This window comes from Odocoileus virginianus, chromosome 17 (genome assembly GCF_023699985.2).
Source record: "Odocoileus virginianus isolate 20LAN1187 ecotype Illinois chromosome 17, Ovbor_1.2, whole genome shotgun sequence".
NCBI classification, from domain to species: domain Eukaryota; kingdom Metazoa; phylum Chordata; class Mammalia; order Artiodactyla; family Cervidae; genus Odocoileus; species Odocoileus virginianus.
Window position 1 is genome coordinate 57,794,152 of NC_069690.1, and position 20,761 is coordinate 57,814,912.

The 20,761-nt window shown below is 44.9% G+C and overlaps 1 long non-coding RNA gene across 2 annotated transcripts in view; it reads right to left on the bottom strand.

Annotated features, from left to right (window-relative positions):
• Window positions 1-259: 259 nt before the first annotated feature.
• The window catches only part of LOC110145156 (uncharacterized), a 57,705-nt gene continuing 37,203 nt past the window's right edge, over window positions 260-20,761 (bottom strand). Inside the window, exons 3-4 of one of the 2 annotated variants that reach the window (XR_002316110.2) lie at window positions 1,363-1,421; window positions 260-1,023 (exon numbers count right to left, since the gene is read on the bottom strand). This is a non-coding gene — a long non-coding RNA (uncharacterized lncRNA). Of the gene's footprint in view, window positions 1,024-1,249; window positions 1,422-20,761 lie in introns of those variants that run through there. The other variant, XR_002316108.2, reaches the window with a different exon arrangement.

Sequence of the window (20,761 nt, forward strand, 5' to 3'; positions counted from 1 at the left end):
TCCTCATTATTGTTTTATGTGAGTATGTACACACATGTGTGGAAACTTTTTTTTTTTAAATCACACTGTAAAAGGCCACGAAGACACAGAATCAACTTGCTTTATTCCCTAAGCCGTCGAGTCCTATGAGTTAAAATGTTTTAAAATATATCTTGTATTTATTTAGAAACACCAGAACAGTAAAATAATTATATAATGAGAGCCCATGTACTCACCACCCAGCTTTAAGAAACAAAGCAATACCACACAGCCGAAACTCCTAGAAACCTCTTTCCAAATATATTTGCTGTTGATCCCCAAACATTAACCACTACCCTCAGAGTGATATTTACTATTCTGATGCATTTCCTTGTACTTCTGGTGTCCATGTTATACATGCGTCTCTCCACTATACGTAAGTGGCATATTTTTACCTTCTCGTGGCATATTATGTTATCTTTGTCTTTTGATGTCCTGTGTGATACTTGTGAGGTGCATCCTGGTTCTGTCTTCCCACAGCATAGTACATAATGTGAAAGGAACAGAAGTGTGGTTGACCTGCCGTCCTTGCTTGTTACCGGGCCTGACTCCCTGCTTCTCTGCATCATCCTTGCGTGACTGTCACAGTTCTCTCACCTGCCTGCCTCTAGCCTCTTCCAGACTAAAATAATTTACATTAAACCTCCAGGAGCGCAATAAAACATGAAGACACTAAAGTGTGAAAAATATTCCGTGAACCCCTGTCCCTCCCCACATCATGGTGGTGCTCCTGTGTCTACCTTCCGAGGCGGCAGGGTCACGCCCAGACGCTGCAGCCCCCGTGGAGGTCTCCTGCAGGCTCACTGGGCAGTTCCCACTCATCCTGATGGTCTCCTGCCTGGTCCATCTGCAGCACTTTCTACCCGAAGGCTCTGGCAACGCGTGCAAGCTCAGCCCACAGTGCATGAGGCCAGAACTGCCAGGAGTTATTGCTCTGGGCAACCAGGAGGGACAGAAGCTGATGGAGAAACATCCTCCATGGAGGGGAGGATGCTGAGATGTGTTCTGTGGATACAAAGCCAGAGACTCCACGTGGAAGCTTTAGCAGGATGGAGCCCAGTGGTCCACGGCATGGCCCCATTTGCTAACAGCTGTTATTGGTTTTCTCTCCCTCCTCTCTCATCTCACCGGCCTCGGCCTGTGTCCACTGGGTTTGGCTCCCATGTGAGCTACTGGTACTGGAAGCCTTGCCTCAATGTCTGCCTTTTAGGCAAGTGGGTAGAGCCCTCGGGAGACACTGGAGTTGGATCGCTCACCAGTCAGACGGCAAGAGGCATCCCATGACTGAAGACGAGTCGGGGAGTGGCAACGCTGGGCAGCGGCCAGGATTACTGAAACGCTCACCTGCGGTGGATCCAGTCCAGGTAGAAGAGGAAGCACTGGTTTTCGCATTTCTTCTCATCCTGGAAACATATAAGAGCAGTGACAATTATAAAGATTATAGAGTTGAATAGCTTTTGCTAAATACCCTGGAAGCCTAGCAGAAAGAGACCTACATGCTGAGACAGCCAGCCTTCACCTCCTGGCACATCACGGGAGCCAGGAAGCCTTCAGGCAGCTTTGCAGAAGCCTACGTGTCCATGTCCTGCAGCCAGCAGGCAAACGGTGCTGAAAATCAGGCACCAGCTTTGACCTTCAGGGTGGTGGAGGTACAAAGGAGCCTGAATTTACAGTTCAAAACCTCTCCAATGAAAAACTCATCACCCTAAAAAGGCAGCAATGGTACTCATCAGAACAGAGATTTTGGAGGGCTGACACTTCTAGAAAATTTGAACTGCGCAAGCCACGTGCATCGTCCAGCTATGGAAAAGCAGTCTCTTGTCATTGCTAGTGAACAAGAGTATCCTGTGGCCTGAAGACCGTTACCGGAGAAAGATGCCTCGATGACGGGCCACTCAAGACTGTCTTTTCTGTCCTCTTATTGTTTCCAGTCCCCAGAACAAGGGGCATTTCTCAGCATAGCCCAGTTGGGACAGCCCACTTGCTGCTATGGGAAGAAAGGGATTAGGATCAAAAACAGTTGAAGGGTATGGCTTCTTTGTACCTGTGGTAACTGGGAGGAAAGGCCTGGAAACTGATGCTGAGGATACAGGACTGGAACATAAGCCTGCATACGAGAGGATGTGGCACTGAAGGGGAACTCTCCCGTGTCTTGGGATTTAACATCCTGGCAGACACACCTGGAGCCCATCCTAATCCAGTGCTGGAATGGCCTCTGAAGGTCAGAGACGATGGCCTATAGAATAAATCAGGTGAATATGCAGCCTGCCTTGGCACAGCGTTAAGAAAGAGATCAAAAGGCCCAGGTTTTCAACAGCTTTCAGCTGATAACCTAAGTGTGATGGGAAGTGAAATGTTAGTCACTAAGTCATGTCCGACTCTCTGTGACCCCATGGACTGTAGCCCACCAGGCTCCTCTGTCCATGGAATTCTCCAGGAAGGAATACTGGAGTGAGTTACCATTTCCTACTCAAAGGGCCATATTCAAAATGTGGTACAGACTTTAATCGAACAGTCCATTCATTATAGAGTCTTATGTATTTATGTATAGCTATACATGGCTTTAGAACCAAAGCTTTTCCTTTTTTTAGATATTGGAAATTAAAGTTGATATATTCATAAAGTTTTTCTTAATCTGTTAAAATATAAACCTATTCCATGTTAACATAAATATTTTATCAATAATAACTGTATTCCCCCTCCCAAAAAAATGTAGTGGAAAGTGTGGACCGCTTTTACATTTTGCACATCTCTTTCAAGTCTGGCCTAATTAAACACTAAGATATCAGGCTCTCCTACCCACACCTGCTTTTACTCTTGTGGTCCACGGTCCTGGCTGCATGCTCGGTTCCTCATTGTGTCTGACTGTGACCCCATGGACTCTAGACCACCAGCCTCCTCTGTCCGTGGGGTTTCCCAGGCAAGAACACTGGAGTGAGTTGCCATTTCCTTCTCCAGGGGGTCTTCCCGACCCGGGGATGGACCTGCATCTTCTGTGCTGGAGGCGGGTTCCTTACAGTGAGCCACCTGGGAAGTCCCTGCTTTGGTTGACGTGGTTTAAAAAACGGAATTCACAGGTGACACAGTTGCAAAAGGGAGGAGTGTTTTGATGACCATTTCATACAATTGTGGAAATTTATCTCCCATGTTACAGCAAAACTTGACAGATGGTAGTTTATTAAAGTTAGTGGCATTGCGATATCTGAAACCAAGCCGGCTGTCCCCTTGGCGATTTCAGGCTTCCCAGGTGGCATTAATGGTAAAGAATCCGCCTGCCAATGCAGGAGACACAGGAGACGGAGGTTCGACCCCTGGGTGGGGAAGATCCCCTGGAGAAGGGAATGGCTACCCTCTCCAGTATCCTTGCCTGAAGAGTCCCATGGACAGAGGAGCCTGGTGGGCTATGGTCCACGAGGTCACACAGAGTCAGACACAACTGAGCACGCACAGCGAAGCATGTTAACCAGAGTTATCGTAGTGATCATTTCACAACATACACAGAGGCAGAACCACTGTTCTTACACTTGAAACTAATGCGTGTCAATTATGCCTCAATTAGACAAAAGAGGCTATTTCTTTTAAAAAGCGGCAGCCCTCCTGGCCAAGGAGCCGATCCTGACTAGCACAAGCCAGCTGCAGGGTTACCACTTTCCAGTGACGTTTAGAGGCGGACTGTGGCCCGTCTCTGATCAGGAAGGGACCAGAAGAGGTCTTCCCCAGAGTGTGCGCAGGGCACATGGCAGGGGGCCTCCCGTCACCTCCGCAGGCGATGCACGGCGCTCCCCTGTCCAGCCGCAAGGGGAGGAAGCTTCAGACAGCAGCCCGCCGCCGCTGGCCAGGACCAGCGTGGAGAGACCGACAGACTCTGCGCTCTAAAATTAGTCATTCTTTCCAGTGGCCATAAACAACTCCAACGTGTTAGTGGCTTAAGGCAACACACATTTGTTTCCCTCTGTCCTGGGAGGGCTGTGGGACTTCTGGGCTCCGGTCCCCCCACCACCACCAAATGCCTGGTCCCATACCCAGACCAGGGCTAAGACTGGGGTAAGCAGCAGCTGCTGAGACCTGCTGCTCAGCCGGCGGAGAGCAGCCCCAAGCGAAGGAGGCGCGAGCCAGCCTCTGAAAGGTTCTGTGTGAAAGCATCCTGTCTGCAGTCTCACCCCCAGGAGAGCTTGTTTGGGGCTGGAGCCCACAGTCCCGGGAGACTGCAGGGGAGCGGGGAGGAGGGGAAAGCGAAGCCTGCTCTTCCCAGAGGGGTGGGGCTCTTGCTGAGTTACTAAGTCGTCTCCAAGTCTTTGTGACCCCACAGACTGCAGCACTCCAGGCTCCTCTGTCCATGGGTTTCTCCAGGCAAGAAGACTGGAGTGGGTTGCCATTTCCTCCTCCAGGGGATCTTCCTGACCCAGGGATCAAACGCGGGTCTCCAGTGCTGGCAGGCAGGTTCTTTCCCACTGAGCCTCAGGGAAGGCCACACCCTCTCTTGTTGTTCAGTCCCCTCATATCCAACTCTGCGACCCCATGAATCGCAGCACGCCAGGCCTCCCTGTCCGTCACCAACTCCCGGAGCTTGCTCAAACTCATGTCCATTGAGTCGATGATGCCATCCAACCATCTCATCCTCTGTCGTCCCCTTCTCCTCCTGGCTTCAATCTGTCCCAGCATCGGTATCTTTTCAAATGAGTCAGCTCTTCGCATCAGGTGGCCAAAGTACTGGAGCTTCAGCTTCAGCATCAGTCCTTCCAACGAATATTCAGGGTTGATTTCCTTTAGGACTGACTGGTTTGATCTCTTCTCGCTGGGCTGGGGTAAGTCATGTGAATGTGGGCAGGGATACTGAACCCTGTTCCAGGGAAAGAAAGGATACATGGGAACAAAACCCAAACCAGCCAAAGTCCTTACTGACATTATTACTGATAAAGGGCTCCTATTTCTGGATCTCCACCTCTGCGAGTCTGCCCGAGAGTGCGTTTTCCATGACTTACACAGTTGAGGGAAGGGCACGCAGAGTCGGACACGCCTGGGCACACAGGCACCACGGTGCTCGCGCCGAGTCGCTCAGGCGCGTCCGACTCTGCGGCCCCGTGGACCGCAGCCCGCCAGGCTTCCTCTGTCCCTGGGATTTCCCGGGCATGAAGACTGGAGTGGCTTGCCATTTCCTTCACTGGGGGATCTTCCCCACCCAGGGATCAAACCCAAGTCTCTTAGGTCTCCTGCATTGGCAGGGACTCTTTGGGACCCCATGGACTATACAGTCCACGGCATCCTCCAGGCCAGAGTACTGGAGTGGGTAGCCTTTCCCTTCTCCAGGGGATCTTCCCAACCCAGGGATCCAACCCAGGTCTCTCACATTACCAGCTAAGCCACAAGGAAAACCCTCTTTACTACTAGAGCCTCCTAAATATATGCTGGTGATGCTCAGTCACTAAGTCGTGTCCAGTTCTTTGTGACCTCAGGGACTGCAGCACGCCAGGCCCCCCTGACCCCACCGTCGAGTCAGTGATGCTACCTGACCATCTGCCTCATCCTCTGCCCGCCTCTCCTCCTTTTGCCTTCAGTCTTCCCCATCAAGGTCTTTTCCAATGAGGCGGCACTTCACATCGTACATACAACTTACATCAGATGGTAGATTTTAGAGTCTATTTGGCGAATAAAATACAACTTGATCAGAGGCCATTTGGGCAATCTGCAGAAGCCACTGCGACAACCTAGGATGACCTTATAAGAACTTTTACTGAACTCGGTGAAAGAAAAAAAAAATTAATGAAAACCTTCAAACTGTCCAAGAGAACAGAGCCGAGGGAGTGGCAACAATCATCTTTTGTTTTGTTTTGTTTTGTTTTTTTCTTTCCTTTCCTTTTTTAAGAACACTGGAGCTGTGACCGCAGAGGTGATTGGAGAATCACAGCCTTCCCCCAGCGATATCCAAACAGAAAGTTTTCCAATACATCTCCTAAAATCGCAGAGCATGTAATTCCACGTTAGCTCCAGGAAGGCAGCGTCTCTGCTTAGGGTATGGAAATTTGGAAGTTCATTGCTATAATCTGTGGTTATGATTTCAACCTCCCTGAGTGATGCCGGGAATAAAACCACAGGCTCCTAGTGCTAGGAGCCTTTATTGTAATCCAATAAAACCTTAACAACCAGTCTTCTTTTTTATGATAAATTAAGGGCCTCATTTGCTTTGAAGCAGCCCCTCTGTCCCGACGTTTACCCCACTGTGGAAACAATGCTAGAGAAGCCCTGAACTCAGATCGGGGAGGGGAATTCCGATGGGGGGAACAACAGCCCAGATTCCCCACCCTGGTTTCACGGATTCAGAATCTACAAAACAAATTAAAACTTTCCCTTCCCAAAGAACTCATCTTCAGGATGAGCCTTTCCTTGGGACTTCTGACAATATTTTACCAACAGACCATGACTTCCAAACCCTGCACCCCAAACACAGAATGTCACCTTAAAATCATAAATGTCATATCTGGGATGGAGGCCATGGGTCCTCTTCCCCACTTTTAATTTTTTTTTGTTTTGGCTAATTTGAAACTTTATTTGGAAGCTCAAATTCTGTCCCAATTGCCAGTAATTTATACTTCCCTGCGGTGTCATCTTTGTGAACCCATTTGTCATGGAATGATTTCCCAGCTCAAAACAAACTTCAGACAGAGGTCAAATTTATTTCACAGCCATAATTCCTTGCTAAGATCCAATGCACTGAGATGGTGACGAACCACCCCAAAACCTACATGTGTCTCTGTGAAGGATTTCAGAGGCCAGTCCAGAAGTTTTTAAAAATAAGCATCTGCTTAACCCTCCTACACTGGCGGTGGGAATGTAAATTGGTAAAGCCACTATGGAGAACAGTATGGAAGTTCCTCAAAAAACTAAAAATAGAGTTATCATATGACCCTTGCAATCTACTCCTGGGCATATATCCAAAGAAAAACATAACTCAAAAAGAAAAAAGTTCATTGCAGCACTGTTTACAATAGCCAAGACATGAAAGCAACCTAAATGTCCATCGACAGAAGAACGGATAAAGGCATGGTACGTATATACAATGGAACATTACTTGGACATAAAAAAGATTGAAATAATGCCATTGGCAGCAACATGGATGGACCCAGACAGTCATACTGAGAGAAGTCAGACAGGCAAGAAACAAAACCTATGACATCCTTTAGATGTGGAATTTACACAGAAATTACACAAATGAACTTACAAACAGAAAGAGAGAATGAACTTACGGTTGCTGGGGGTGTGGGAGGGAAAGATGGGGAGAAAGGATAGTTAGAGCAACATGTAATCACCGCTCTATTTGAAATGGATAACCAACAAGTTCTACCGCAGAGGAGAGGGAACTCTGCTCAAGGTTACCCAGGGGCCTGGATGGGAGGGGAGTTGAAGGGAGAATGGATACAAGTATACGGGTGGCTGAGTCCCTTTGCTATTCATGTGAAACTACCACATTGTTGGCTAACTGGTCATACCCCAGTGCAAAATAAAAAGTTTAAAAAAATAAAATGTGTTTGCTTATCATAAAATCTTGGTTATTTCCAGCTAAATATCAATTTAATTATTTCCATTTTGATTCAATTTACCTCAGGATTCTTTTTTAGTATCTTAAGATCCATGTTATACATAATTATGCTTTGTTATCTTCCAAGATTTATATTATTAACATATTTGATGCATATTTTAATTTAGTTGGGATGGAAAATGTATATTAAAAAAATTATGAAACTGAATAGCATACTGTTAAACTCATTTCACAAAGTTAAAATGAGCTAGTGTCTAGAAAACTGAAGTATATTTTAAAGGATCTTTTTGTTAGTTATTTCACTGTTACCAAACATATTTTGTAGTTTAGTAAACTATTTGTAATTATGTTCCTGTCCAACTTTTCGAGACCCCATGGACTGCAGCATGCCAGGCCTCCCTGTTCCTCACCATCTCCTGAAGTTTGCCCAAGTTCATGTCCATTGAATCGATGCTGCCATCCAACCATCTCATCCTCTGTCGTCCCCTTCTCCTCCTGCCTTCAATCTTTCCCAGCATCAGGGTCTTTTCCAATGAGTCAGTTCTTCGTATCAGGTGACCAAAGTATTGGAGTTTCAGCTTCAGCATCAGTCCTTCCAATGAACACCCAGGATTGATCTCCTTTAGGATGGACTGGTTGGATCTCCTTGCAGTCCAAGGGACTCTCAAGAGTCTTCTCCAACACCACAGTTCAAAAGCATCAATTCTTCAGCGCTCTGACTTCTTTATGGTCCAACTCTCACACCCACACACAACCCCTGGGAAAACCACAGCTCACACTTGCAGCTCACACTTTTTTTTTTGGTTTTAAGTTGCTCAGTGAGTCCACCTCTCTGTGCCCCCATGGACGACACAGCCCATGGAACTACAGGCCAGATACTGGAGTGGGTAACCGTTCCCTTCTCCAGGGCATCTTCCCAACCCAGGGACTGAACCCAGGTCTCTCGCATTGCAAGCAGATTCTTTACCAACTGAGTCACCAGGGAAGCCCATAGCTTGCATTTGTACAGTGTTTATGTCAATTATATCTCAATAAAATTGGAAGAAAAAGAGCTATCAAAATAAAGAAATAAAAAATTAAATAAGCATTCATTCCCAGATCATTCATTTTAATATTTAATATAGATGATGGAGCCAAAATGCTTTGAAAGCAGGAAGAGAGACCACAGGATAGCCTAGCTAGTATAGAACTCATCTCAGCTCCACCTTCTATGCTCAAATATCAGGAAAGACCAGTGATAAATCCAACCCTTGGGACCTCAGATTAGTCCCTCCTGCACTTTTGAGTATACAGAAACTCAATATATGCATTCTAAAACTCAGAACTCTTATACACACACAGTTTTTCCACATCCAGCTCATTTTCAGTTTTATCATGCTTTGCAATAAATGGGAAAAGGAGAATTGAGGGGGAAAATTTATCCAAGCTGCAAAATTTTAGATATAATATGTTTAAAAATTAGTGGTTTGAATGAGGTTTATACTGGTCTATGCTTTTTTCCTTCTCACCATCCCTCCAGGCCCCCAAATCCCAAAGATAATAATGACACTGTGAATTCCAAGGGGGTATCGTTGGAAGGTAACTGACGACCTCAGCCAATGATCCCTGCCCCTCTCCAAAAGAAACAATGGGTTTTGGAATTCTAGATGCTCTCTTTACACATTTCAGCAGTCATATGATTTCCCTGAGAGCAATAAATTGACCATTATTGCTGATTCTTTGGCAAATTGAAGGTGTTAATACATTACCCCAGAGGACAGTATTTTCACTTTTAAGATGTACTCACAGTTCACAGCTCTTCATTCTCTCCCTGGGGTTCTCATTTAATTAGCGGTTGAGAGAAGAAGGTCATTTCATTTAAATAGGAATTCCATTTGGGAATAGCATACATTTTCTTGGTTTTAGGAGCTCATCAATATTTGCTCAATTAAGACACCATTTGACTTGCTATTTATTCTAGTTGGAGTTATACTTCTAACTGTTTCTACTCCCAGTCTCTTTGAAAAAAAATAATTTGTTAATGTTGATAGGTTTCCCTGGAGGCTCAGATGGTAAGGAATCTGCCTGCAATTCAGGAGTGGTAGGTTCAATCCCTGAGTCGGGAAGATCCCCTGGAGAAGGAGACGGCAATGCCCTCCCGTGTTCTTGCCTGGAGAAGCCCGTGGACAGAGGAGCCTGGCAGGCTGCAGAGAGTCGGACACGACTGAGCGGCTCAACAGCAACGTTGCTGACACCAATAACGAACCACGGCGCCGACGGCCACCCTGCCACCACGCAGCCCTTTCCACTTCTGGTTCTTGCCCCCACTCCTCTTTAAGAAAGGTACCGTACCAACGCCATACAGTTAAAGAGTTTCACAGTCAAATGCTTCTATGCAACTTTCTTTGAAAATTGGCACTTTTCTTCCATACACTCTATTCCCATCTCCCTGAAACAGTTACTTTCTACTCTCTTAGATGTTTCTTTGGACATGTCCTCTCCAATACCTAAGCAGCAAATGCTACCACTTCTTAATTGTTCCATTTTAGAATATTACCTGTGGACTTCCTGCTGTAAATCCTAAGCTGTAACTCATTTACCACATCTCTTTTACATCTAGTCTCCATACAGTCTTGCCTTCCAGTCAGACTCCGAACTCATTTATATCAAAATTTGTTAATTAGTACTTAATCATGATATCATTATTTCTAGCCAAATATTATTCCGAACTAAGCCATGACATATAGTTCAGGAATAGTCACTTTCTTGGGACAAGTTTGATTATCATGCAGTTGATATTTGGTTGTTTTTTTTTTGAAAAATTTTTTTCTTGATGTAGACCATTCTGTTAAGTATTGATTTTGTTACAATATTACCTCTGTTTTATGTTTTGGCCATGACGCCTGTGGTGACGTAGTTACTAAACAACAACATAATAAATATATGACAAATATATATGCCTGCTTCTTTTTTTAAAACAACAGTAGAACTGTGTATAGATGAGTTTAGCCTTCCTTGAATCTACATTGTTCTGGATATTTCCTTTTGAAACTATGTAAATGCTTCAGATAATTATAAAACCTAGGTATTATTTTTAAAATGCAGTGCCAAAAACAAAAGTAAATGGTTTTAAATATGTATCTAGGTGGTAGCATCATCACACATAGAGAAATCTAACCATTCTATGCAATTTTAAAGCACAATAATTTGTCTGCATGCTTCTGGAGGGTGTCCTCTAAATATGCTCAAGACAAAGAAAATGACCCAAACAAGTTGTACCGTCTCTTCTGTAATCACAGTTGGCAGTAGTGTGATATTGTTATTCCTAGAATGTTGGCAGGGCATGAAACATAAAACCACGGAGTGTTAACAGGATACGTTTACTCTAAAATTCCTCACTGTAAAGCAACTACATTACAATGAAATTTTTTAAAAGAAAAATAAAAAGTAAATGAAATTCCTAGTGCTGTTGAAAACTGGGATTCTAGGGTAAGAGAAAGAAGATTGAGATCTGATATGAAAATAGGTTTAGTACAAACCTTAAACATCCTTGAATTGGAACTGGAAGCATCAATAAAAACCCATGGTTTTTTTTATTTTTAAAACATATCTACATATTGCCTAGTATTGTCCCACTGAGAAAGCAGTCTCAGTACCAATGATGACCCCTGCAGACTAGACAGTGGTGTCCAAGTATTTTTTCCTTCTTAAAAGAACCAAGGCTTCTCGAAAAAATGACTGATTACAGGTATGAAACTGGAAATGCAGGAGAGGCTGAAACCCCTGGATGACAAGGACCGTAGCAAAGACTACGGGCCTCTTACAAAAGGGCTCAGGAACCAACCTGGAGAAGCTTGGCCCACTGTTCCCATCAAAGTGGGGTACTCTGAGCAATGATAGGAAAAATTACCATAATGCACTGAAAGATTCTAAGGGTGTAGGTCTCGTGTGTGTGCGCATGTGTATATGTATGCATGTATGTAATCTATGAATCACAGTGGCCCTCCCCAAATAAATAATCACACTGACTGATCACAGATGCTTACAAACTCATTATTTAAAGAGTAGTAAATATAGAGGGGGAATGAAGCATTTGCCCTGACTTTCCTACATAAAGTGTACCACTTGGGAGAAAAGTTGTAATTGAGAAGACATTTTTTCAAACAGAAGTTTCTAGCTAATGAAAAAAGTTGCTAGAATTAGACTATAACAATTTTGGAAACACTAATTAATGAGTCTGGGCTTCCCTACTGGCTCAGGGATAAAGAATTTGCCTGCCAATCCAGGTGACACAGGAGATGTGGGTTTGATCCTTGGGTCAGGAAGATCCCCTGGAGAAGGGAATGGCAGCCCACTCCAGTATTCTTGCCTGGAGTAGTCCACGGACAGAGGAGCCTGGTGGGCTACAGTCCATGGGGTTGCAAAGAGTCAGACTCAACTTAGTGACTGAACAACTTAGTTAATGAATCTAGGTTACTACCAACAGTATTTGTAAATATAATAAAAAGAGAGAAAACAAGCCTCCCTGCAAAAGACAACAAAGCATCCACAAGTCTTCCTTGCCCTCCCCACAATTTACTCTCAGGTTGACCTCATCAAGCCTCCACACAGAGCTATCAACTTATAGGAAACTTAGAAGGCAGGGCCACCCTGGGGTGCAACCAGCCAAACCCAGACTCTGGACAAATGATCCAGTCTATTCAATAAATAAATTGCAAGTAAAGAAAGAGAGAGAGAGAGTGAGGAAGAATGGGGCACCTATGAATCACAAGTTATTTGTCATATGTGGAAATCAGTCAGATCCCAATTCAAATAAATAATTTTTTAAAAAATTAAAAATACAAACACACCCATGTTTAACTTTTATGAGATGACTGGAAAGTTGAATGCTGGATATCTGATGACACGAGCAGACCTCATTTCACTGTGCTTTGCAGATACTGCGTGGTTCTACAAATTGAAGATTTATGACAACCCTGCCTTGAGCAAGTCTATCGGCTCCATTGTTCCAGCAGCATTTGGTCACGCCCTGGCTGTGTGTCACATTTTGGTAGTATTCCCAATATGTCCGAATTTTTTATAGGTATTTTATTCACTTTGGTGACATCTTTGATGTCACCACTTCAAATGTTTTGGGACAGCGTGAATTCCACCCATGAAAAACAGAGGACTTCACAGATAAATGCTGTGTGTGTTCCGACTGCCCCATCAGCTGGTCAGACCCGCCTCTCCCCCTCTGCCCAGGCCTCCCTGTTCCCTAATATTGAAATTAGACCAATGAGCAGCCCTACCAGGGCTTCTAAGTATTTAAGAGAAAGAAAGAGTCTCGAGTCTCTCACTTTAAATCAAAAGCTAGTGATGACTGAGCTTAGTGAGAAAAGTATGTCTGAAGCTGAGACGGGCTTTAAGCCAGGCCTCTTGCTCCACGCAGTCAGCCAAGTTGTGAATGCAAAAGAAAAGTCCTTGAAGGAAAACAAAAGTGCTGTTCAAGTGAGCGCACAAATGATAAGAAAGCAAAAGAGCCTTTTTGCCGACACGCAGAAAGCCTTAGTGTCTGGTTAGAAGATCAAACCCGGCCCAAGATTCCCTTAAAGCTAAACCTCAGCCAGAACAAAGCCTTAACTCTCTTCACCTCCTTTAAGGCTGAGAGACAGGAGGAAGCTGCAGAAGAAACGCCTGGCGCTTAGCGAGGCTGGTTCTTGGGGCTGGAGGAAAACAGCCACTTCTGTAACATCCACGTGCCAGGAGAAGCAGCAGATACTCTGTAGAAGGTGCAGCAAGTTATCCAGAAGATCTAGCTAAGATAACTGATTGTCTACTTTTACAAAAAGAGGATCCGATTACACTTTCTGGTTTTTATTTGCTTATTTACTAATTTGTGTTAGCCCCTCAGTCGTGTCTGACTCTGAGACTCCATGGACTGTAGCCCACCAGGCTCCTCTACCCATGGGGTTCTCCAGGCAAGGATACTGGAGTGGGTTGCCATTTCCTTCTCCAGGGGATCTTCCCCACCCAGGGATCAAACCCATGTCTCTTACATCTCCTGCATTGGCAGGCGGATTCTTTACCACTGTGCCACCCGGGAAGCCCACTGAAGGTAGCTACACTAAACAAAGAAACTTCAATGTAGGAGAAACAGCCTTATTTTGGAAGATGCCATCTAGGGTTTTCAATAGAGTGAAGTCAATGCCTGGCTTTAAAGCTTCAAAGGACAGGCTGACTACTTCCATTAGGGGCCAAAGCAGTTGGTGACTTGAACTTGAAGCCAGTGCTCACTTGCCATTCCAGAAATCCCAGGGCCCTTGAGAATTATGCCCAGTCCCCTCTGTGCTCTGCAGGTGGGGCCACGAAGCCGGGATGACAGCACATCCATCAACAGCACAGTTCACGAGTATTTCAAGCCCACTGTTGGGACCTACTACTCAGGAGAAAAAAGAAAAGACTCTCCTTAAAATATTAATGCTCATGGACCATGCACCCAGTCATCCAAGGGTTCTGATGGGGCTGGACAAGGCGATCCTGAGGTTTTCATGCCTGCTCACACAATATCCATTCTGCAGCCCCTGGTTTAAGGAGTAATTTTGACTTTCAAGTCTTACTTTTTTAAGAAATACACTTCACAAGGTCTAGCTGCCATTGACGGTGATTCCTCTGCTGGATCTGGGCAAAGTGAACTGAAAACCTTCTGGCAAGGATGCAGCATTCTAGACACCACTAAGGACACTGTAATTCATGGGGAGAGGTCACAATATCAGCATTAACAGGAGTTTGGAAGAAGTTGACTCCAGCTCTCTCAGGCGACTCTGAGGGTCAAGGCTTCAGGGAAGGAGACACCTGTAGACGTGGGGGAGACAGCAGGGGACCCGGGATTAAAAGTGACGCCAAAGATGTGACTGCGACACTTCAATGTCGTGATAAAACTTTAACAGATGAGGAGGTGCTTCTTATAGACGAGCAAAGAAAGTGTTTTCCTGAGCTGGGATCTACTCCTGGTGAAGAGGCTGTGAAGGTTGTCGAACTGACAATGACGAATGAAGAACACTCCATAATTTAGTTGATACAGCAGCAGCAGGGTTTGAGAGGACTGACTCCAGTTTTGAAAGAAGGGCTCCTGAGGGTAAAATGCGATCAAACGACATTGCCCACTGCAGAGAAACCACGAGCGGAAGGAGAAGTCAGTCAGGGCAGCAGATGTCAGGCTGGCTTCAGCAGCCCCCGTCCTGATGGGCCAGCAGCCATCCAGGTCGCGCTAAAACTCTCCACCAGCAAAACAACCACGGCTCACTGAACGCTCAGATGATGGCTGGCTTTCTTCAGCAATTAAGTATTTTGAATCAAGGTACATTTTTTAAGCAGAATATTGTTGTACACTTATTAGACCACAGTAAAAGTTTGGGGGTTTTGAGCTTTTATGTCTTAAGCCATAGGTGTTTAAACTGAAGCCTATTATACAGAGTGAAGGAAGTCAGAAAGAAAAACACCAATACAGCATACTAACACATATATATGGAAATTAGAAAGATGGTAAGGATAACCCTGTACGCGAGACAGCAAGAGAGACACAGGTGCATAAATCAGCCTTTTGGACTCTGGGAGAGGGCGAGGGCGGGACGATATGGGAGAATGGCATTGAAACATGTAAATTATCATATGTGAAGCGAATCGCCAGTCCAGGTTCCATGCATGATACAGGATGCTCGGGGCTGGTGCACTGGGATGATCCAGAGGGATGAGATGGGGAGGGAGGTGGGAGGGGGGTTCAGGATGGGAACACGTGTACACCCGTGGCAGATTCAAGTCAATGTATGCCAAAACCAGTACAATGTTGTAAAGTAAAATAAATTAATTAATTAATTTTTAAAAAATTAATCAGTAAATCAGAGCCAGATAGCCAAACATAGCTCACCACCTCTCCTGGAACCACCAATGACCTAAGAATGGGTTTTACACTATTAAGTTGAAAAATATTATAAGGGTAATAATATTAGGAAGATGAGAAAATTGTGTGAAATTGAAATATCAGTGTTTATAAATAAATTTTGATTGAAAACAGTCATGCTTGTGTATTTAGCTCCTTTCTATGACTGTTTTTTTGGGGGGAGGTGCTTCCCAGGTGAGGCTCAGTGGTAGAGAATCCAGCTGCCAATGTAGGAGACACAGGTTCAATCCCTGGACTGGGAAGATCCCCTGGAGGAGGAGACGGCAACCCACTCCAGTGTTCTTGCCTGGGAAGCACCACGGACAGAGGGGCCTGGCGGGCTGCAGTCCGCGGGGCCGCAGGAGGCAGACAGGGCCGAGTGCGGCTCAGCGACATGGCTGCTTCTACGCTCGAGGCGGAGTTGAGTGAGTGAGACAGGGACTGTGTGGTGCACAAACCCTAAATGTTCATCATCTATCCCTTTGCAGAAAAAAAATCTACTGACCCTGCTTTCAGGCGAAACCAACAGCAGATCATATTCCAGAAAAATCACAATCAAGTTCATGTTTTAGGATGGGTCAGATCATGCAAAGACAAGTCTCTGAATGAACAGTGTCGCCAAGCTGGTCTTTAGAAAGTTACACAAAAGGCTTCCCTGGCGGCCCAGTGGTTAGAACTTCGCCCTCCAATTCAGGAGGTGCAGGTTCAAAGCTAAGATCCCAGATCCCACGTGCCTCCCAGCCCAAAAGCCAAAACATAAAACAGAAGCAATATTGTAACAAAGTGAATAAAGACTTTTTAAATGGTCCACGTGAAAAGCAATTTTTTTAAAAGAAAATTATAGCAATTTACAAGACCACAGGTTATCATCACAGAATATATTCTTCTCATTTTCACTTGCTACTTTCAGAGGTTTAAAAATAATGCTGTTGTAAAGTTATTTTCATTTAAAATTGTCAGAGTGAACTTTTTTTTTTTCATATTTCAATAGTGATTTCTACATTCAATTGCCAAATGTCTGTATTCTTTACCTATTTTTCCATTGAGCTTTTAGTCAGACGTGTAAGATGTCTTAATATTACATTTAGTCATTACCTACAGGATGGGCATGTTTTAAATAAGGTCTGAGGAAGTAGGGTTATCCTGGGAGGGAAAATGTGTTCCAGTGAATTCTGAGACTCTGCTTGTGGGATCCTAAGGCAATGAGATCACACCATGCACGATGCTGATATAAAACGACAATCTGTAAAGTCAGAATAAACTAATCAACACCCACACTCACCTCTTTGACTCATTTTCCTTTCATTTTGTGTATGAATTTTCCTTTGTTCTTGTTCTACTGCATGTTCATTTTCCTGTTTGATTGTTTTTCCTTTGAAGCCAAAATTTGTTTCAAAAAATTCCAAGGCACTGGAGTCAGCACCTTCTGATCATATCTTATCTGCCACTAACCATGTGTCGGGGCCAATTTAGATGCCTTCAACAAGCCCGATGCCTTACTCATCAGTAACACTTTTTCCTGCTGTGGCGTTGATAAGCCATCAGCACCACCATTTTTATCACAGACCGCTTGAGGTCACTTGCATGCAGATTTCCCTACATTCAGTAGCTGAAAAGGGGGCTATTTGATTCAGACTGGACCATGGCCAAAGAAACACTCTCCTAGAATTAAGCGCAAACCTGTGGAGTCATGCGGTCACAGTTAAAAACCTGCTCCCCATCACTCCAAACCTGCCACGTCTATTTTCGGTGGGTGGAGTGGAGCCTTTTCTTTGAACTATCCTCAAGCGAAAGTTATAAACAAAGTTATTAAAGCTTTTCTATCTACTAAAGTTGTGGCACCGTGACAACCCATTTCAGTCCACCTCTAATCTTCAGCCCCTTTATCCCAAATACTGAAATTTCATTAGAGATGACCAATTCCAAAATCCTAGATTCTTCGATTAGTGCGCACTTTAAACTATTAAATAGGACACTTGAACATAGACTCTTTGCTCATTCAATTTTCTCAGCTTCTGTACTCCCTTTTATGGGGCATAATTTAAATTTATAATTTCTATGGAAAAGCTAATATTCTACTGAGATAAAGACTCATCTAATTTTTGCAGCCAAGGACATCACAGCAAGCACCCACATTCTGTAAAAGAGAAGTAAAGCTTTCACAACAGTCTCTAGAAGAAGCACAGTGCAAAACCAGCCACGTGAAACAAATTCCACCTGCTCCAGAAAGATTATGAACCGCTGGAGTTTGGTAGCAGGGATCAAGAAGAAATAAGGTCAAGCCCAATGTACTACAGTGGAAAATTACAAAGGAATTCTGAAAATTCCCTGCTTGTATCAGAAGAGGACTTCTATGGCCCTCTTTGTCTAGGGTGGAAACTGAGTGCCCAGGTTCTCTACCTGAATACAGCACTCTGACCTGCTCCCATCCCCACAGCCTGCCCTGACCTACCTGTTTCTAGGCTTCTAACCCAGCCAGATTTCTTCAAAGGATGAAAGTCAGTCAGGAAAATGAGAAACCCTAAGTCTCTGTTCTCTCATGCCGTTGTTGCTTAGTCACTCAGCCATGTCCAGCTCTCTGCGACCCCATGGACTGTAGACCACCAGGCTCCTCTGTCCACGGGATTTCCCAGGCAGGAATACTGCAGTGGGTTCCACTTCCTTCTCGAGGGGATCCTCCCGACCCAGGGATCAAACCCATGTCTCCTGCATTGGCAGGAGGATTCTGTATCCCTGAACCACCAGGGAAGCCCATTCTCTGACGGCCTCAAACTAAACCCTGGCTTCCTCCTCTGCCCTAGAACACTGTCACCACCGGCAAGCCCAGACTTCACCTGGTTTCCCGCCTGCCTCTTCAGTGCCCACTCGCCACTGTCCAAATAGCCCCCAGGTCAGGCAGCGGCGGCCCGGACCCAGCGTCACGTCTTCAACCCTCTCCCGCGGCGCTGGCTGCCGGATCCCTGCTGAGAGGCCTACAGGCAGGCGCCCAATCCACGCGCTTGTTCAGAGCTCTGAGAGATCACATGGCCTCACGTCGCCTTCTACCTGTATGTTCTGTCCCCACCTGCTGTTCTGTGAGGCAAGGGACACTTTCAGGAACCTTCTGTCCAGTCCTCACGCTTGTTTTTGGGGCCCTCCCAGGAGCCACAGCGTGACATTTGTCCCTAGGGCTGACACCATCAAGAGGATGTTATAGGTTGCTCTGAATTTGGTCCTGCTCACAAGAAGACAGACTAGCGTGAAAGAATTTCAATCTAAAACAGAACCAGAGAGTGACCTGGAGACTCAGGAAGACCAAACTTAAAGACTAAGGGACTCAGATGGCAGGATGTTGATCAAAGGTGGTCTTGTATTACCCTTGGGAGTTTTCGCCAGAGGCACAGATGGAAAGAGCCCCAGCTGGAACGGGTCTCACCAAGAAGGTTGCACTGAGCTTCGCTTGTGTGACGGGACTGACCGTCTGCTCAGAAAGCTTTCAAGCCTGGCCTCTGTCTCTTGCTGATTTTAACTGACTGACAGAACTGCCCCCGAACCGCTCCCACTTTACATCCTCTGCCTGTAAATACAACCTACCCCAAGCCTTCATCAAGCTCACCGTAGTTTGCTACCATCTGCTCGCCCCAAAATGCAGTTCTGCTGTTCCCAAACACACTCAGCCTCGTGAGCTTTTGCCCCATGATCTCTCTCACATGTGGAATCTGAAAGCCTGAGCTCACACGGAGAGTAGACGTGTGTATGTGCATACTTGAATCACTCTGGTGCACACCTGGGCCTAACTGCCCACTGGACATCAACTGCACTCCAACACAAAAGGAAAGTCAACAAATCCACTGTCTGGAAAAAACAAGTTCACTCCATAGAAAGAGAGGGAAAATGCTCTCCAGAGACCCAATTCATTTCTTTGCCTTTGTGAAGATGCCAAAATTAACTCTGCTGTAATTTTGTGGTTCCTACTTCGTCATCTGGGAATAAAGTGTAAAAATGCAAAAAAAAATAAAGACATTTAACATCTATGAGTTATACCTAAGTGAAGCATCCACTGAGGTTAATAAGTGGTTTTCTGAGCAAACATGGAAAGCAATGGCATCTGATGTCAGCTGATTTAATCTGCAATTCCATGTCACATTCACGCAGATAATGACAAATAGGCCCCCTTGTCAGTTCACCAAAAACAGGGCTTCTTGTCGCACATGACATCTGTTCCAATCTCATGAAACTGTTTACAATGACACTTTCATAAAACCATTCCCCATGAGAGGAAGGAAACACGAAAATGATTTTTTTTAAATATTCCTTGGGAGTTTTCTGTAACATTACAATAGCTCTTCAACAAAAGCCAGAAATTCCACAAACTCAACTCTTACCTCAATATTCCCCACTACTAGTATCTATGATAAAAATAAACTAGCAAAATTTAAAAAAAAGAATCAAATATTGCCATTTTTAGTAATATGGATGGACCCAGAGAATACCAAACTAAGTGACGTCAAAGACAAATATATGATATCACTTACACGTGGGATCTAAAAAATAACACAAATGAATCTATATAGTGTAAATCAGAAACAGACTCACAAACGTAGAAAACAAACGTGGTGACTGGAGGGGAGAGGAGGGAGTGATAAATTAACAGACACAAGCGACTGTACGCGAAACAGACAAGCAGTAAGGGTTTACTGCATACCACGGGGAACTGTATTCAACCACCTTGTAATAATGGATAATGGAAAATAATCTCAAATATATATATGCATAACTGAATCACTTTGCTGTACATCTGAAACACACAGTATCATAAACCGACTATTCTTCAGTCTCATCCAGGCTTCTCTGGGGAACAGGTCTGAAGAGCTGAGTGTTTAACAGGACCATGCGTGATTCTTAGCAACAGGAAATTCTGAGAAACTTGGCAGGTTGTCCTGACACACTAGAGGCTATCAGATTCCCCAGGACACACATTTTGTTAAAAAGAGCAAGTTTCTGGATCTCAGCCTGAGATCCAGCTGCAGCGAGCTGGTGTTGGAACACATGACCTGCGTTTTAAACAAACTGCCCAGGTGATGGTAACGTTCCAACACCCACCTCTTGAAGGGCAGCAAGCGGGGACCCCCAACCCTGCAGATCATCTTGGCCCCTCCCTGGATCCTGAGACCACAGCTGTTTCCAGGCCAGAGTTGACTGGATCAGATGTCCGCTGGTTATGGTTCAGACCTTTACAGCCCAATTTAACACAAGATGTGTTCTTGCCTCAATGACGTTGCCGACTCGTTCCCTGTAATTTTCCTATCAACAACTGAACTCCCGAGCAGTCC